Source organism: Nicotiana tabacum, chromosome 24 (assembly GCF_000715075.1).
Source record: "Nicotiana tabacum cultivar K326 chromosome 24, ASM71507v2, whole genome shotgun sequence".
NCBI classification, from domain to species: Eukaryota; Viridiplantae; Streptophyta; class Magnoliopsida; order Solanales; family Solanaceae; genus Nicotiana; species Nicotiana tabacum.
Window position 1 is genome coordinate 18,974,768 of NC_134103.1, and position 7,253 is coordinate 18,982,020.

Here is a 7,253-nt window from a genome sequence, read left to right on the forward strand (position 1 = left end):
TAGGCCTCCATTGGTTGTGTCAACAATATGAACCTGCTTCGTGCCAATCTCATCAATTTTCTTTGTCAGCAAGCTCATCTGGGTCATGTGAGTGGCTATGTTTTCTGCATTTGTATTGTTTGGGTCAAGAGCAACAAAATGCACTATTGGAGTGAGTATTGTATCCCTCGTCATCTAGCCTGAATTTTGAGCTATCTTGTCAAAATGAATCTTACACTCCGTGAATGATTTGCTCAAGAATGCAGCCCCGACTGAAGCATCTATATTAGCCTTCAGACTGTCAGCCAAACCCATATAGAATCTCTATCCTAGAATCTGATCTGGGATGCCATGGTGTGGACACTTCACCAACATACCCTTAAACCTCTCCCATGTTTCTTGCAAAGTTTCAGTTGGTTTCTGCCTGAACTGCAATATCTCATCAATTTGCCTTACAGTCTTGTTAGGTGGATAAAACTTGTTTAAGTACTTCTTGACTAGTTCCTCCCAAGTAGCAATGGAGTTTATTAGGAGTGCATTCAACCAAGTTTGAGCCTCCCAATCACCAAGAATGGAAATTGTAACAATCTGATTACTTCGGGTGTCACATTCGGCTATCTTTGAGTGACACAAATTGATAGAACATTCTTCAGATGTTGCTGTGGGTCTTCGATGTAAGACCCGGAGAAAAACCTTTATTCTGCAGTAAGTGCAGCATGTTGTTTGTAATTTGAAAAGTTTTCGCTTGTATCAGAGGGACTGCAATTGTAGTTCCTAGACTGTTAGTGGTTAGTTGAGCCCAATCATATAGAGCAGCCTCCGACACAAGGGGTGCTACCACTATGATGGTTGGGTCAACTTGATTATTTCTATTATTCCCGTTGACGTTCTCGACGTCACCCATTTCAATTTTGATTTGTTCGTTCTGTTTTAGTTCTTTGCCCTTCTTGTTAGCCCGATTCAATGTCCTGAATGCTTTCTCGGGATCTGAGAGACCTTTAAATAGTTCACCAGTTCTCAAGGAGCTTCTAGGCATGCACCTGATGGATAGGAGAATTCAAACGTGATAATTTCAATGTAAATATTTTTAGCACCACAGATAATTGATCTAAACTAAAAATCACAGCAATTCTTTCAAGTTGTAACCAATAACACAGTTAGTTCACAATCAACGACGCCAAAATTTAATCACACCCAACTATGCCTTATAAAAAGGACTAAGCAGGCATTGCAAAAATAATCCGGTTCAAAAGTCCGGAGTCGAATCCCACGGGGAACTAACTTATTTTCTGTAACTTTTGAGTTATCACTACTGATAAGCTCAGACAACTTTCACAGTTCAAGTTTTGATTTGAAAATTAACAAAAATTACTTAACTAAGAAGAAATGACAATAAAATTATCAACTAGCAAGAATGAGATTGAATCAAGGATAAAAAGATCTGTGGTTTTGTGATTTTTCCAATTGTCAAATTAATTCCTAACACGTTAACTATAATCTCGCCGCAACACTCTCTTAAGATGACGAGTTCTTGTTTATCGCCATTGTCACTCGATCAATTACAATAATTTATTAGAAGTGTTCTCTCGAACTACTCTAGCTGACAATTCGTACAACTTATAAAGACCGCGCCAAAATATTGTTATCTCTAATCCCGCATTTAAATCCAAGTAATTAATCTCTTAACTTACTTGAAAGTGTCATTGTTCAACAACAATATATAATCAAATATTTTCTCTCAAGCAATACAAGATAACTAGACACGATTAATCAAGGGCCCTTTAATTAGCCACAAGAAACACACAGTTGAATAATTAAAGAGTAAAAACGACTCAATTATATCAATACACAATCAAGACTTCATCCAACAATTGATTTCATCAACCCTAGATGACGGGTTTAGCTACTCATAATTGTGTAGATAATCATAGTAATATCCAAAAGCATTAAACTACAAATTAAAGGAAAGTAGAGAGAAAAACTCTTGTGATTCATGCTCCAGAGTATTTTGTAGCCTCTTGCCTCTCTAATGATGTCTAACCCTTCAAAGAAGAAGCAGGTAATTGCTTTAGCTAAGCGAAGTACCGATATTCATTTTATTCCAACAGTATCCTCAACACATATGTGACATACAAGATTATACATACACGATGAATTTTAAAACTATTAGTTACCACTTCAAATGATGTATTTGTTAGTGGATCATGTAAAACAAGGAAAAGAGGAAATTCGGGATTCGTCAGGAAATGAGTGTGATTTAAATACTTCTGCGTTCGATCTAAATGTGGTTATGATTACATTGACAATAATCCAGAAAAGGGTGGATTGTTCATAGCGGACTCAATGGAGTCAATTATAGCATCCTGCTTCTAGTTATAAAAGAAATAATGAGTGTGATTTAAATGCTTCTGAGTGTGATTTGAATGCTTATACCTTATAAATGAGCAATCTCAAGCTCATGATAACATCTTATATCATTAAATGACTGTGCTAGAGTACCCCTTCCAAAAAGAAAAAATGAAATTTTTAAGTATAAAACGCCGGGCCCTTGCTTGCACGGTGTAATGACTCAGTCACTCGTTTTGAGTATTACAGTCCCGTTCTCCCATTTACTGCTTATCCTGTGTTCAACTATAATTATGTGACTTGTCGGGGAGGTTTAAGAATGAATTGGAACACTTAGTTCCAAGATTTAAAGTTTAAGTTAAAATAGTTGACCGGATGTTAACTTATATATAAACGACTCCGAAATAGAGTTTTAAAGATTTCAATAGTTTCGTATGGTGATTTTGGACTTAGGAGTGTGTCTGAAAAATTATTTAGAAGTCCGTAGTTAAATTAGGCTTGAAATGACGAAAATAGAAAATTTAAAGTTTGAAAGTTTGACCGGGAGTTGACTTTTTGATATCGGGGTAGGAATCCAGTTCTGAAACTTTTCATAGGCCCGTTATGTTATTTATGACTTGTGTGCAAAATTTAAGGTCAATCAGACTTGATTTGATAGGTTTCGACATCGAATGTAGAAGTTAGAATTCGTTAGTTTTCATTAGACTTGAATTGAGGTGTGATACATGGTTTTAGCGTTGTTTGATGTGATTTGAGACATCGACTAAGTTTGTATAATATTTTGGGACTTATTTGTATAATTGGTTGAGGTCCCGGGGGTCTCGGATGAGTTTCAGATGGTTAACGGATAAAAAATTAGACTTAGAACAAACCAGGAAAATTTCAGTCTTCCGGTGAAACCGCATCTGCGAAACTTTGGCCGCAGGTGTGAACTCGCAGAAGCGAGCATGGCAGCAAATAAGAGGAAAAGGAAGAGGGGAGCATTGGCCGCAGGTTCGAGGAAAAGTTCCGCATCTGCGTGACCGTAGATGCAGACAAGAAGTCACAGGTGCGTTGGAGACCGCAGAAGCAAGTTCGCCGAAGCGAAAAGGTGATCGCAGAAGCGGAGGCAAGCAGCCTTGGCAAAATTGCAGAAGCGATTGATTTTCCAAAAAAGCGGGACCGCAAATGCGACTAATTATTTCGCACAAGCGAAAAGCCCTGGGCAGAATATATTCGAAGGGTCCGAGATTTTTTCTCATTTTTGGACTTTCAAGCACGGTTTGGGGTAATTTTTCAGAGGGAATTCACGGAAAAACTTGAGGTAAGTCACTTGTGATCATTATTAGTCAATAATATTGAATTCTCATTGAATATTTCGACTAGATTACGTGTTTTTGAGGTGATATTCGAGGATTTGGGCCTAGAGATATAAAAATAAGATTTGAGGATTTGAATGTCAAGTTGATGTCGGAATTTGATAAATTTAGTATAGTTGGAATCGTGGTTAAATGGCCGTTCATATTTTGTAACTTTTGACGGGTTTCAAGACGTGGGCCCCACTGACAATCTTTGAGATGAATTTTAGATTTTGTTGGAAAATTTAGTATTTTCATATGGAATTGATTCCTATAATTTGTGTTGACTGTATCGAATTAATTGTGACTAGATTCAAGGCGTCCAGAGGCCGATTCACGAGGTAAGGGCATATTAGAATGTAACGACCCGACCGATCGTTTTGAGCCCTAAAGCGTCATTCAGCGGTTCGAGGCATTTAGTAGCTTCATTTCAGGTGTTATGACTTATACGTGTGGTCGAAATTTAATTTCAGGAAGTTCAAAATTGATTTGGAAAGAAAATTCTAAATTTGAAAGCTTTAAGTTGGAAGAGTTGACCAAACTTTAACTTTTGAGTAAACGACCTCAGAATCAGGATTTGAAGGTTTCAACAGGTTCGTATGATGATTTTGGACTTGGACATATGTCCGAAACGAGTTTTGGATGACCCAGGAGCGTTTTGGCGCATATTGTGGAAGTTGACATTTTGGAAGAATTTTATAAATTTGGGTTGAGATGTATTTTAATGTTATCGATATCAGTTTGGTATTCCGAGTTTGGGAATAGCTCTGTATGGTGATAGTGGTATTGGAAGCGCGTCCGGAAGTGGATTTGGAGGTCTGTAGGTCAATTCAGCGTCAATTGGCGAAAGTTGGAAATTTGGATGATTTTTGAGAAGTTTGACCGGGAGTGGACTTTTGATATCGGGGTCAGAATTCAATTCCGGAAGTTGGAGTAGGTCCGTAATGTCAATTATGACATGTGTGTAAAATTTAAGGTCAATCAGACGTGATTTGATAGGTTTCAATATCGATTGTAGAAGTTTAAATTTCAAAGTTCATTAAGTTTGAATTGGGGTGCAATTCATGATTTTGATGTTATTTGATGTGATTTGAGGTTTCAAGCAAGTTTTTGTTATGTTATGGGACTGGCTGGTATGATTGAACGGGGTTCCGGGGGCCTCGGGTGTATTTTGGGATGGTTTCGGATCAGTTCGAGCTGTTTTGGAACTGATGTTGCTGGAGTCTGGTTTCCTTCTTCGTGAACGCGAAGGGAGTCCCGCGTTCGCGAAGAGGAATTTGAGAGGCTGTTGATTTGGCCTTCGCGAACGCGAAGGAGGAATCGCGAGCGCGGATAGGTGCCTGAGAAGCCTACACGAACATGAGGGGCCAGTCGCGAACGCGTAGAAGGAAAAGAGGGGACTGGGCCTGGAATCATTTAGCCCTAGCAAACGCGAAACTTCAATCGCGAACGCGAAGCAGTAGGGATTGTGGGCATCGCGAGTGCGAGGGCTTGAACGCAAAGGCGATGCTGTGCATGGGCAGGCCTTCGCGGACACGACACTCGTCACACGAATGCGAAGAGAGAATTTGGGCAATGGCATTTTGTCCTTCGCGAACGCGAGACCTTGGTTGCGAACACGAAGAAGGGGGGACCCGGGCTGGGCAATACATTTTATAAGCGGGGTTTGAGTTAATTTTACCATTTTTTCAAAGGCTTGGGGCAATGTTTGGAGCTTTTGAAGAGGGGATTTCATTAGCAAGTATGAGGTAAGTGATTTCTACTAGTTGCGAGTTACATACAAGGATTATATACGGATTTAGACATGAAAATTTGTAGAAATTTGAGATTTTGAAGAAAAACCTAGAATTTGTTATTTTTAGATTTTGACCACGAAATTGGACATGGAATTTGGAATAAATCATATATTTGAGTTCGTGAGGTTATGGATAATGGTTAGCTTTGGAGCCGATTATGGAACTTCGGAGCGAGGTAAGTCTCTTGTCTAATCTTGTGAGGGGAAACTTACCCCATAGGAGATTAAATTAATAATTATTGCTAATTACGGGGGTTACGTACGCACGAGGTGACGAGAGCCCGTGCGTAGCTACTATTTATGCTAAAGTACGGGTAGTTTAGGACTCAAATCATGAATTACATATGTATATTGTATTTCTTATTTAATTAAATTATTAGAAATATATTGTGAATTTTTAGGGAAAGATATTAAAAGATGGAAGTCTCATATGCTTAATTTTCTGTTTAAATTAATTAATTGTTAAAAGAAATTATTCATTCTCTCGAATCAATCTTAATAAACATACTCTCATTCCGGAGGTATATAAGAAAATGTCCTCCTTTCTTGTGGAGCGGGCTGGATGTCTCGGCAGTATAGATGCATTTATGGATCGCGCCACACGTTCCTCGGCAGTGTACATGACACTCTGGATCGAGCCGTACGACCTCGACAGAAATCGTGCCTAATAATAATAATAATAATAATAATAATTACACGATACCTTGATGTTTAATCGTATCTTGTGAATTTAATTCATATATTGGGATTTGTTCCGTTCGGAGGAATTTAATTATTTCTGCTGGTTAAATAAGAATTATTGTAAATTCTATGAATCATGTTGATTTAAATATTCTATTTTTATTTTAATTTTTATTATTGACCCTTAGTGAGTGTCTAAGTCGACCTCTGATCTCTACCACTTCGAGATTAGGATTGATTCTTACTGGGTACACGTTATTTACGTACTCAACTACACTTACTGCACATTTGTATTGTGCAGATACAGATATGTCTAGCGGCCTTGTGGGCGCAAAGGCATGGTTAAAATACGGGAACTTAGGTGAGATGCATTCTATAGTACGATCCGCAGCCAACAAAGATCCTTTAGAGTTATTTATATTTTTCTGTCTAATTTGTATTTTGGACAGATGCTGTATTTTCTTTTTAACTCCTTAGTAAATACTCATGCACTTGTGACACCGGGTTTTGGGAATGGTTATGAATTGTTTATAAATTTAGTTGCTAAAAATATTTATCACTTACTCTATGAGTTCTATATTTACTATTTCATTAAAGAAATTTTTATTTCAAAAATACTAAAATGGGTAATTAAGTTAAGTATGTATTGTTGGCTTGCCTGACAGCGGTAACCGGCGCCATCACGACCTTTAATGGATTTTTGGGTCGTGACAACATGGTATCAGAGCCCTAGGTTCACTTAGGTCTCACGAGTCATGAGCACGTCTAGTAGAGTCTTGCGGATTGGTACGGAGAAGTCTGTACTTATCTTCGAGAGGCTACAGGACTGTTAGGAGCACTTCCCTTCTTGATTCCTCATCGTGCGATTTAATTCCTTTGAGGCTTATGCCTTTGTTTCTTTCCTATTCAATCTTATACGACGTGGAACACTTGTTGTAGATCGAAAATTTAGGAATTGCAATGGTACTACAGATGTGGTGCAGGATGTTTCTCCCTGCGTAATTGATTGAACTATTGTCGTCGCCTTGCAGAACGATGTTCTGTCATTTCAGCTTAGTAGCTATATTTTGGATGGTTTTGAGGCTATGCATAGGTTGCTATGATGCTCATGAGTT

General features: G+C 38.2%; 1 non-coding gene across 1 annotated transcript; it reads left to right on the plus strand.

Moving 5' to 3' along the window:
• Positions 1-325: 325 nt before the first annotated feature.
• On the plus strand, positions 326-432 carry LOC142178638 (small nucleolar RNA R71). The gene has a single exon (XR_012706909.1). It is a non-coding gene; the product is annotated as a small nucleolar RNA R71 (small nucleolar RNA).
• The last annotated feature ends 6,821 nt before the right edge of the window (positions 433-7,253 follow it).